General features: G+C 44.0%; 1 protein-coding gene and 1 long non-coding RNA gene across 5 annotated transcripts in view; one reads left to right on the top strand and one right to left on the bottom strand.

Moving 5' to 3' along the window:
- Positions 1–12,799, bottom strand: part of mafa (v-maf avian musculoaponeurotic fibrosarcoma oncogene homolog a (paralog a)) — a 393,941-nt gene that overhangs the window by 317,094 nt on the left and 64,048 nt on the right. The window lies entirely within an intron of this gene.
- LOC119971102 overlaps positions 1–12,799 on the top strand; it is a 139,421-nt gene that overhangs the window by 67,158 nt on the left and 59,464 nt on the right. The window lies entirely within an intron of this gene.

The raw sequence follows: 12,799 nt of genomic DNA, 5'->3' as shown, positions 1-12,799 counted from the left end.
ACACTGTTGTGTGCTTGCAAACCAAGTGTGAAGAGCACATCCAATCCTCTTTGATCGTCCACCCCCTCCAGTCATTGGCAATGTAAATGTTGCTTGTTTCGTTATTGGTGTACCTGTAGCATTCGAACAGTCTAGGTGAGGGACAAAACCCAAGATGCAGGATGCTAATAAAGTGCAAGCAAGTGAGGCAGAAGGCAGAATTAATTCGTCAGCAGTGCCTCGGACCTGAAAAATCTTGGTTTTAAAAGGATCAGGCCATTCAGTCCCTTGACCCTATCCCATTTTACAGTGGAATCTGCACCCTGCCTTGAATCCAAAACCCTTATAATGTTTGCTTAACAGTCTATTGTAAGAAAAAGACATGGAAATACTGACACAAGGAGGGGAGGGGGGGGGGGGGGGCAGATACTGAGAAAGAATGAGTTTATGTTACAATATTTTAAGAAATATTTGAACATGTTGCAAGGGTTGTTCTCACAGTCCTCATCTCTGTCGCCATCTGTATCGTTTTGCCCTAGCCCTAGGACACTTTGCGGTCGATACAGCCTGAGGTTGAACTCTATTTGTTGCTATTGTTAGAAGTTCAAGGTCTGATATCCCCCTGTGATTTCTTCTGCCTTGGCATTCTCACTTTCTCTCTCCCTCCCTCCCGGAGGGTCCTCATTAAGCATTGCCTGGCGCAGACCTTCACTCCTGAAGCGTGCAATGTGTTACAGTCACTGTTTGAAAGCTCTGACACCCCCTCGAACTGCACACACACACACTTTGAACGCCAAGCATCCAACTCAGGCTGCTTGCTGTTGTTGAATAGTTGGGACTTTTCCGGGGAAAGGGAAGGCCCTCGTGCCATGTAATTGAGCATGAACTGGGTTGCTGCTGTGACATTTGCAGCCTTTATTCCTTCGGCACCCAAAGCAGGCTGAGTGATTAGTAGGATTAACCCCAGAGGGCTGAGATTATTTCAGAGTATACACACACACACACATTCCTCTTTCCTTTCATCAGGCAACTGCATATCTTTTTATTAAAACAAACACGAATATTGCATTGGAGAAACAGGGTACCTTACCCTCAGTACCAATGTACGGGGGGGGGGGGGGGGGGGGGGGGAGGTAGGATACTATGATTATTAAAACAGTTCGCAACACAGTTGTACAAAAAAAATTGTACAAGCACTAAAGTTCCCCCCACTTTCCCAGAGCCAAATTGAATTCGGAATTAGCTCGTTGCATCCAAAGAAAGCAAGCTGATAATGAGGCTGTGATCTACTCTGTCTGCTGTGGGGTTGGGGTACACAGGGTATGATTATATGATAGAGCATTCACATTCCCAATGTCGCCTCACTCCCTCTCGGTTACAGCTTCCCAAGGCAATTCCCTCTGCGTTTTAATTTGTGGTACTGTTCGTTTACTTTTGGGTGGAAGCCAAGGAAACAGCCTACTCTATTGTTATTTTATGTTTACCACCGATGCAGAGATGCTGCAGCAGTCCTGGGTGAGATTACAGGCAGGCTGGTGCTTTGAAGGACAAGGCCGCCGGTGGAGCGAAGGACAAATGCAGCTCCAGACCTTCCTCTGCATGGGACAGTGCTCAAGCGTGTCTATTATTCCGTCATTTCGGGCAATTATACACTTTTGCCTTTCACAAGGCTCTCTTGGCCACTTCGGCATTAACGGGTGTTGCAGCCAAGATTTTTTTTTCCCTTTGCTCTCAAGGTTGATCATTTATCCCAACCAACTTGAATTTTGCGTTGAATATTTTGTGAGACGTGGGTGCTGCCTGCTGAGTCAGCCCATTTGTTGTCCAGCCCTAACTGTACTCGTGGGTTGGCCGTGCCAAATTGCCCCCTGGTGCCCGAAGGTCAGGTGGGGTTAAGGGGACAGGGCCAGGGGATTGGACCAAGGTAGGGCGCACTTTTGGAGGATCGGTGCAGACCCGATGGGCCGAATGGCCGCCTTCTGCACTGTAAGGATTCTATGATTCTAATTGCCATGCAACTAAGTGGCTGATTTAGCGCAGTGGGCTAAACAGCTTGCTTGTAATGCAGAACAACGCCAGCAGCGCGGGTTCAATTCCCGCAGCGGTGCCGGAATGTGGCGACTAGGGGCTTTTCACAGTAATTTTATTGAAGCCTACTTGTGACAATAAGCGATTGTTATTATTAAGTGGTTGGCCTCGGACATTTAAGAGTCAACCACATTGCTGTGGGTCTGGAGCTGCAAGTCGGCCAGACCAGTTAAGGGTGGCAGATTGCCTTGCCTAAAGGACAGGAGTGAACCAGATGGATTGGTCGCTGATACTGAGGCTAACTTTCAATTCCGGATTTTTAATAGCTGAACTTAAACCCTTGGTGGGAATTGATCCCATGCCACCAGAGGATTAACTTGGGCCGCTGAATTAGAAGGAGAGTGACATTGCCTCCTCAATGTTTGCAACGCAGGCCGTAGAATTCTCTGGCCATTGGGATTCACTGTTCCCTCTGGCAGCGCACCCCCGCCCGCAGGTTTCTGGGCGGTGTGGGGTGGCTTCAATGGAGAATTCCAGTGACAAGTGGCAGGAGGTAAGAATCCCACCACCAGTGAACGACGCGTTGCCGAGGAACACGGGCTGGGAGACTGGAAAACCTCGCCCTCAGTGCTTCATTTTGCTCCTAATTTCCCCTCCCCTCAGCACTGGTTCATGCTGGGTTGCACTTCACAGAGACAACCACTCTCTGGTAACTCAAGCCGAGTAGACAATTTTCACGGGTGAGCTTAGGTAGGCTCAGTCAGCTATTCAACTGTGGGGAGGGGGGGGGGGGGGGGAGGGGGACATTGCATCTGAGCCCACTGTTTCTTCATTGGATGTTTATACAAGTGCCCTTTCCAGCAGGATTCTCTGGGTAGCGATCGGAAATGGGAGCCCTGGTTGAATTCTACCCTTCTGAGCCACAAGCGCAGAAACCAATTATGGTTCTTCAAATGCTACCCAGCTGAGATCAGTTGGTGCCATGGAAACGTACTGTGCAATGACTGGCCATTCAATAATGGACTTGTGGCTTTGCGACAGGAAGATCATCAGGAGAGAAGGCAAGATTACACGTCACCAAGCTTGGGCATATTCATAAAAGATACAAATGAGCACATCTGTTTTAGAAATTTTGGCAGTATAACCAATAGGCAACCCCATGAAACAGCTGTTCTTGAAAACTCGCCAATGCACTAATACTGCCCTCTTTCTACAGCGCCCTCTATTGTGGAAATCATTGCCAAGTTCGAAATATCTTTCTGACCCTCAGGATGCCAACAATGTGTAAGTGTGCATTGTGCCAAAATCACCCAATGCATCTGTGAACTATTTTGCAAGCGATGGTTTCCTCGTTGGGCCTTGAGTGGTCGGTGTCTCTAACTAATGGCCGGGCGGTAACTTGAAACCCATTTTATTCCCAAGAAACTGGCGATGATGACAAATAATGCAGAAACCTGGGTTCAAGCCCCACCATGGCAATCACTGGAATTTAAATTCAATTAATAAATCTGGAACTGAAATGTTGGCCTCAATAATCCTGACCATGAATCTGCCAACAATTGCTGGAAGGACCCCATTTGGTTACCGAATGTCCCTTTTGGGAAATCAACCTGCTGTCCTTACCTGTTCTGGCCTACTTGTGGCTGCAGACCCACAGCAATGTGGTTAACTCTTAACTGCTCTGGACTGTTCTGTTTGAGGGCAATTGGGGATGGGTAACAAATGCTGGCCTTCCCAGTCTTGTGGACATCCCATTAAAGAATAAAGGGTAAAACAACAGTCCCTACACACGTGTGACATTGGTCGGGGGTCCAACAGCAGTGTTCTTGGGTTATTTGACGAGGTGAGGAATTACATTCACACATTAAGTCAATAGCTCGCAGAAGTAAGGCAGTACGTGGTACTATCATAGATTCATAAAAGATCGACATTGCAGATTGGCCCATCAGATCTGCACCGACCCTCTGAAAGAGCACTCTACCCAAGTCCATTTCCCCCGTCCAACCTGCCCTATCTCCATAACCAATCTGCACATCCTGGAACACTAAGGAGCAATTAAGCATGGCCAAACCACCTAACCTGCACATCTTTGGACTATTGGAAGAAACCCACACGGACACGGGAGAACGTACAAACTCCACACAGGGAGACACGCAAGGCTGGAATTGAACCCGGGTCCCGATCATTGTGAGGTTATCCACTGTGCCACTGTGCTGCCCATGCTGACCTATCTTGCCATTCCTTCACTGTTGCTGGATCAAACTCCTGGAAGTCCCATCCCAGGTTGTACCTGTACCAGGTGGACTACATCAATTCAAGAAGGCAGCTCACCACTATCACCCTCTCAAGGGCAATTAGGGATTGGCAACAAATGTTGCCAGTGGCATGCACATCACATGAAAGAATAATAAAAAAAGACCCTTTCAGCTCTGTCTTCCCAATGGTGAAGAAGCTTAGTCATGTGTTGCCTCCACTTGGACAGAGCAGCTTTTATAAATGATGCACATTTCACAGCAGAATGCGGTTTACAGTCAACACCAGGTCCAACCTCAACGAATGCCCCGTCCTAAATATACAAAGAATGTAGGTCAGTAAACCAGAGCGGATTGTATGATGTATACCTATTGAAATTACCTTCATCTATTTGATCTGGATTCTTAACTTATCAGAAGCTTATTTAACAAAACGACTTACTGGAAATATAAAGAATGGGATGGGGCAGTTTTAATTGTGCGCAATACTATAAAATGATGATATGGATTTGTTATGCATCACTCCCAATTCTCATTTCCATTTGCATTCAGTGATTGTTTCACAGATAGCAGATGGATGATGACAAGTTTTCACAAGGGCTGGCTAGACTTGCAAATCATCTAAAAAGAAAGACCGTCCACCCACCCCCTTTGACGAGCGAGGGGGCTAATAGCATGTTGATTAACTGACATGTACTTTTTTCAGCTCTGGTCCTTTTAAAAGGTTTTTTGCAACTTCCGGCCTCTGTTGTGCATGGGTGTTGCACATAGGATGCACATGAAGGCTATGCACACCTTGCTCTCTCTCTCTTACAGAATGTTTTTGTCATTATCTTCAAACGCAGTTGCCAGGACCTTCCCTTTGTCGAGAATTTGCTGGTGGGCCTGAGCCTGTGGTTATGGCGGTACATCAGGTATCGGCAGTTAAAACAATGGAGGCAAAGCACCAGATAATATTGGGTGCACATTATTATAATGGTGTGCATCATGTCATTGAGTTTAGTGGTTTCCAATTATGTGAATTAATACAGTTAATTAACTGTTATGGATTTAGACAAGCCAGCCAACAATATCATTTTCCATCGTGAATTTGTGAATTAGCTTACTTTTGTCATTCCCCCTTGCTTTACATAAAACATAAATAACTCATTTTAAAAACAACAGGGAAGTGATTAAGTCAACTCAAAACATGTTCATAATTGATGTTAGTTTTCTACATTGGTCAATTAAATAGCCTTAAAGGGACACATTTTACATCATCAGAATTCAGATGGCAGTGACAGAAAAGTGCAGGAATTACAAAACGTGAGACAGAATCCGGTTAAAGCCATTAACGCCTTGCTTGAAACTGTCTCACCAGAAAGAAAACAAAGGCTGCATTTTCCTGTTGTTGCGAATAATGGAAATATTGCCATATTTCGGAACAACCAGTACTGCTAAAACAGATTGACCCTCAATTTCTGATCTCGAGGAGCAGGGGCGGGGAAGGGATAGCAGGGTAGGGGGCCGCGGTTCGTCATACCTGGAAGTTCCCATTCAACCTTCCAATGCGCAATTGCCCGACATTGGGAACCATCCGAAACTCTAATTTAAATTAGAGACTTCAGATAGTTCCATCTGTCGGAGAGGAACAGTTACCCAGGAGACGTTAGAAGAATTAAATACATATGAACAATAAGCAGCAAGAGGCCAATCGGCCGCACGAACTTGCTCCACCATTTTACAACATCATGGCTGATCTAATAATAACCTCAAATCTGCATCCCACCAATAACCCCTGATAACCTTTCACCCCCCCTGTTTAACAAGAATCTATCCACCTCTGCCTTCAAAATATTCAAAGGCTCTGCTTCCACCACCTTTTGCAGGAAGAGAGTTCCAAAGACTCACCACTCTCTGAGTGAAATAACTTATTCTCATCTCTGTTTCAAATGGACGCTCCCTTACTTATAAACATATAGTCCTAAATTCTCCCATCAGAGGGAACATCCTTTCCACACCCACCCTGCCAAGACCACTCAAGAAACTCTGTGTTTCAATCAAGTTGCCTCTTACTCTTCTAAACTCCAGCAGATACAAGCCTAGCCTGTTCAACCTTTCCTTATAAGACAACCCGCCCATTCCCGAGATTATTCTGGTAAACCTTCCTTAAATTGCTTCCGATGCATTTACATCTTCCCTTAAATAAGGAAACCAATACTGTACACAGTACTCATAATGCAATCTCACTTCTAACTTTCACTGTTAACTCCTGGGTAAAGATAATACAGACTCCTCTAACCTCACACTTAACCCCTCCCATGACCCCCGACCTACCGACTATTCCCCCATTTCCTTGACTACCTTCCTAACTCCCCCGACTACCTCACCACCTCTCTGCTTCTCCTGACCACTCCGCGACTGGCCCCTCACCCCTCCGACTACCCTCCTAACCCCCCCCAAAAGACCACCTGACCCTTCCCACCCCCTGACTGACTGCCCGACTCCAAAACCCATAATACTCCCAGCCTACCCACCGTATCATCACCCCCCCCCCCCCCCCACCACCACCACCACCGTCCGACCATCTGACCCCCACCCCCACCCATCCTACCTTTGGATTGAGCACTCTGCCCATTTGAAGGTAACAATTTGTTTGTTTTTTTCAAATAACATAATAATACGCACTCAGGGGACAGTCATTATCTTTACTTGATCTTAACTAAAAAAGGAAGACTTGAAATCATAAAATGCTTTGTCAGATCTCTCAAGATACAATCTGAAATACTTCCCATGCAATCAATTACTTTGAGTGCAGTCACTGCCGTGGCCATTTTGTGTACAGCAGTATATCACAAACATTATTTTTATTTTTGGCAATGTTGAATAATATTGGAATGAGCACTGGGGGAATTCCCCGTTCTGCTACAAATGCACCCACGGGATCTTCAACACCCACCTAAATAATTAGAACGAGCAACCAAAGTCTAGTCCTAACAGTGGTTAGCACTGTTGCTTCACAGCGCCAGGGACCCAGTTTGATTTTCGGCTTGGGTCACTGTCTGTGCTGTCATGTGAGAGTACCTTTGAGAAATGGGGGTTTATAAAATAGCTGTCGTGGATATACCTTTAAAAAATGGGGGGTTATTAGATAGCTGCAGTGATGTCAGAGAGTGGGTGGAGCTAGGCTGTCTGTCTGCTTTTACTTTCGCTTTAGGCTCGCAGCTATAGGGTGTGTTTAGTTTCATTTTGCAGATTTGGAGAAGCTGCAGTCCCAGAAAGATGTTATGAATCTCTGCAAGCTAAAGAATGTTAATTTGGTGATTTCAAAGTGGTAATTGCTCTCAGTAGAGAAGTTAAACCTGATGTTTTTCTGTAAAAAGGGTTCTTTTTTGTCTTATGGATGTTGCAAGGAAAGATTAAGAGTTACTTATAGAGTACTGTATTCTTTGGGGGCTTTATTGGTGTTGATAGTGTTAAGATGTTTACTGTGGGTTTATAAAGTGTTAGCTGGTTTCATAAATAAACATTGTTTTAATTTAAAAGTACTGTAGATATACTGCATCACACCTGCAGAGTAAGCCCGTGTGCTCCCCATGACCACAATCTGTTAAAAGTTGTGGGTCAGGTGAACTCCATTATATACTTTGGGGTTCTCTAAACCCTGGCCCATAACAGTGCAAAGTCTGCACGTTCCTCGGGTGCTCTGGTTTCCTCCCACAAGTCCCGAAAGACGTGCTTGTTAGGTGAATTGGACATTCTGAATTCTCCCTCAGTGTACCCGGACAGGCGCCAGAGTGTGGCGACAAGGGAATTTTCACAGTAACTTCATTGCAGTGTTAATGTAAGCCTATTTGTGACGATAATAAATATTATTATTATTATCATTGTACAAACAGTGAAGCTCTTGCTCCATATTTCTCTAAACTATCAGGTTAGATTATGTTCTCCATGTCCCATATCAGATCTTGACCGCACAAACTTCCAACTCAAGGCAAGAACACTACCAAATGAGCCATTTGCGATGCATGCATGAATTCGCAATGTACATATTTTGCACCATTTAATTTTTCCCTCATCTTTGCTTTTCATAAAGCAGTTCTTCGATCTGCAGGCGGTCTGATCCCATGCCAGCTTGTGTCTAGACTTAGTTTGGTAATAACTACAACTTTGATTCTATCTATCTTCACTCAGAGAAAATGCCTCGGCTTTCACTTGGGATGTAACTCTGTGTGGAGTTATGAACACGGCCCTTGTCCTAATGTTCCAGGGCAAAGTGCTTTGAACTGTCAAATGAGTCATGGTACCAAATTAATATTTTTTTAAATGTCAGATGGCCACAGATAGCAGACAATTCAAAGAACCAGAAATCAGTTTGTGGATGTCACGTAGAGGGAAGTTTCTCAGCCTGCAGCTTGCCCCCGAACATACGAAAGAGGAAGAATGTCAGAGCCACTACTAATACTGGATTTGAAGCGATATTTAATTGATCTGATACCCAGTATTCCTGGAGGGAAAGGCTTGGTAGTGATCAAAGCTCATTTTAAAGAAAATATTTGCATGCGGTAGATAAAACAAATTTGGAGGTATCCCCTTAGGTACGCTCAGTCGCGAGATCTAACTTTCTGAAGATTCTGCAATTCACTATTAAGGAGCATTTATATCAAATATCAAGGTAAATTTCAATCAGTGTTGAGCACCAAGATTACGTCTGATTGCTGCTTTTAAAAAAATAAAGTTAGAATACCCAATTATTTTTTTCCAGTTAAGGGGCAATTTAGCGTGGCCAATCCACCTACCCTGAACATCTTTGGGTTGCGGGGGTGAAACCCACGCAAACACGGGGAGAATGTGCAAACTCCACACGGACAGTGACCTGGGGCCAGGATCGAACACGGGTCCTCGGTGCCGTGAGGCAATACCGCTAACCACTGCACCACCTGAGGGCACTGGGACATTGTGCCCTAAAAGATTACAACAGAAAGGATAAGCTCTCACCTTCATCAATTTAAGATAATTTATTGGTGTTTCCTGACCAGAACAATGATTATAACTCATGCATTATTATGTCTTCAGAAGAAATGTTCATTCGGATGGACATGTGGACATTTAAACATTGGGTTCGGTAGTCCTTTCCATGTTAAAAGCATGATTTCTGATCTTATTTTAGCTTCCAACACAGCAAACCCTGCTTACCCATCATCTTTTTTCGTGTTGCCACACATTTGCTCCCAGTACCTTGTCTAAAATTCTCATCCACATGCTGAAGTTCCTTTATGACCTTTTCCCTCATGATCTCTATAACATCCTTCAGCCTGAAACTCCTGTGGAACCACTGTTTCTCTGAACCTCAGTCCATCATTTGCTGAAGAGAAGGGAGGTACTCTCTGATGTCCTGGCTATTCGTTATCCCTCAACAAACATCATCAAAACTGTAAATGCCCTTTTTTCCTTTACCCATCACTGCCAGCTGTGCCTTGAGCCAGCTAGACTGCAGATTCTAGAAAGCACTCCTTAAAACCCTCTTCGCTGCTCATGCCTCCTTCAACATAAATCTTAAGATCAACATTTTGGGACCGAACTGCTCCTGCGAATCAACGTCAATTTTTTTCACACCTCTGTGAAGTATTTTGGGATGACTATGTTAAAGTCACTGTATAAGTGTTAGTTGTTGATATTGTTAATTCATGCCATTCCCAGTCCCAGTCAACACATCAGTATGACAACATACCTGAAGTGTTTATGCTGTGAGATATGCAAGAATAATGCTGCTCACAAAAACTTAAGCCTGGATGTTTCTCTTGCTGATAATTGCAGATGAACACTCAATACATTTGGAAGACACTCTTTCGTCCAATGTGGGTTTGCATCTATTTATGTTAACTGGGTTAAGAGTTCAGCTGAAATTACAGGCAAAGACGTATGCATTCACAAATACCATCAAAATTAATTTTTCAGTTGTAGTATCTTAATATGGACTTATTAATCTATTTGTGTCAATGGTCTATCTAAAAATTAGCGGCATTTCATAGAATTTTCAGCATAGATATTCCTGTCATATCTAATACCAGCATGTAATATTATGAGTTTACAATCAATACTTCTAAACATTTGTCACAAGTAAGTTAAGATGGCTGCTGCAAATCTTATGGTTTTTGGTATTTGGGCTACAGACAATATCATGTCCCCAGTGAACACCTAATTAAATATGGACATAGGTGAGGATAATTCACAGCCATTTGGGGAATTCACACATCCCATTGTTTAAGAATGGGCCAACACCTAAAGTCATTCTTCATGTTTCCCACTGGACAAAGGGAAAGATTGAAACTCTATGGCCTTTATCAACTTCCCCTTTTGTCACAATTGCCTCCCCATCGAAATTAGCCTGGGTAGACCTCTTTACTGTTACCTTGTGTTGCCCTATTATGTATTTTCTTTTATTTCCTTTTCTTTTCATGTACTTAATGATCTGCTCGCAGAAAAATACATTTCACTGTACCTCGGTACACATGACAATAAACAAATCCAATCCAATCCAATCCAAGTGTTAACCTAGTGGTTGTGTGACCAATTGTTATAGTGCAGAAGGAGGCCATTTGCCCCATCATGTCTGCATGAGCTCTCCAAATGAGCAACGTGACTTGGCGCCATTTCACTGCCTTTTCTCCGTACCCCTGCACAAGTAACCATCCAATGTCCTCTTGAATGCCTCAATTGAATCTGACTCCACCGCACTTCCAGACAGTGCATCCCCGATCACAACCACTCATTGTGTGAAAAGGTTTTTTTCTCACATCATGGGCAGGATTATCCCCCCCCCCCCCCCCCCCCCCCCCCCCCCCCCCGCCCCCCGCCCCCCCTCCCCCCACGGTGTGTTTCCCGGCAACAGAGGCAGCTTGCCATAGGCCGGCAGTGTGATCTTCTGGTCTTTCTGATGTCAATTAGGTTTCCCATTATATGTATCACCCGCTGCTGGGAAATCCATGTCAGGGGTTCGCTGTCAGTGGAAACAGAAGATCCCACCGGCAGGAACATTTGCTTCTTCTTTTGTAAACAACTTTAAATTTGTGCCCTCTTGTTCTTGATCCTTTTTAAGGTGGGAACAATGTATCTCTATCCACTCTGTCCAGCTCCCTGCTAATTTAAAAAATAACTAGCAAATTTCTTCTTAGCCTTCTTCTCTCCAAGGAGAACAGTCCCAACCTCTCCAATCTACCCTCATAACTGAAGTCTCTCATCCCTGGAACCATTCTTATGAATCTCTCCCATGCTCCCTCCAATGCGCTCACATTCTTCCGATGTGACCATCAGTCTTTTGCCACTTTCCAAACCAGAAATTGGCTGCCAGTCATTAAGCAGGCAAAGTAATTAACCTGCTCCAGTTTCAAAGTTCACCGAAGAACCGATCTCCTAGATGTTCAACGACAAGGAACCTGCAAACTTATGTAAAATCTTCACTTTACAAAATCCTCACATCAGCTTTAAATCAAGAAACCATCAGCCCGACATGTGGGAGACAGGAAATCTTGAATCAAAGATTGAATTACTTGTAATCCATAAAAGTGCGCTATTTGTATTTGCATCCAACCTTTGTGTATGTGTGTGATTGTGTGTGTGTTTGTGCACGCGGATGGGACCAAATGTATAATGGTGCATTAATTTACGGTAAGCGTCTGAGAATACATAACTTACTTTATTTTTAAATACAAGAACGCTTGCTGCTGAATTATTTAATTGGAACTCACACCACTTTTGAGAATAAACATTCTGATTATACGGCAGGCCATTCAGTGCTGACGTGGATGCTCCACACAAGCTTCCTCCAGCCCTACTTCATTTTATCCTATGAGCGTGTGCTTTTATTTCTTATAATTTCTTATTATACGCATATATATATAGGGCAGGATTCTCTGGTTCCCCCAGATGCGTGTTTCTCGGCAGCGCACCATTCACAGGCGATGAGATACCCTGTTTACAGCGCTTGTCAATGGGATTCCCCACTGAAGCCACTCCTCGCCACCAGGAACCCACAGGGGTGCGCTGCCAGGGGGAAAAGAGAATCTCACCAGCCGTTATGTTATACATGTCTGGGTGTTTCTTTGTGTTTATGTAACATATTGACAAAGTGCTTGAAAAAACAATATAATCACTCTATAATAACCTATGCACAGACTCTACTATAGTCATTGTCTAGCAATATTATAGCTTTCTTCTTGTGAGGCGGCACAGCTTAGATGGTGAAACCTCACAGCAAATAGAAATGATGATTGATAGGTATTTAAAAATTGGCAGTTGTGATAGAGGATATGAACAAAACAGCTACAAGCAAAGTACTTTTGAAACTGTCATAAACTCAAGAGGTTCAGGTGATTGTGCAAAAAAACCGCTTCAACTTTGACCTTGTGTGCCGGCTGAACCGTTTGAGAGCTTTGTAGCCTTGTAACCTATCCTTAATTATACTTTGTTCACTATTCGGATTGCGGCTGGACTGGTTGTTGATTTAGTCACCCGCAGCAGCCATTGAAGTTGTTAATGACCTGTGTAATAACCAGTACTTT

The sequence above is a fragment of the Scyliorhinus canicula genome, chromosome 9 (genome assembly GCF_902713615.1).
Source record: "Scyliorhinus canicula chromosome 9, sScyCan1.1, whole genome shotgun sequence".
Classification (NCBI taxonomy): Eukaryota; Metazoa; Chordata; class Chondrichthyes; order Carcharhiniformes; family Scyliorhinidae; genus Scyliorhinus; species Scyliorhinus canicula.
This window is presented reverse-complemented; position numbering and strand designations above follow the sequence as displayed.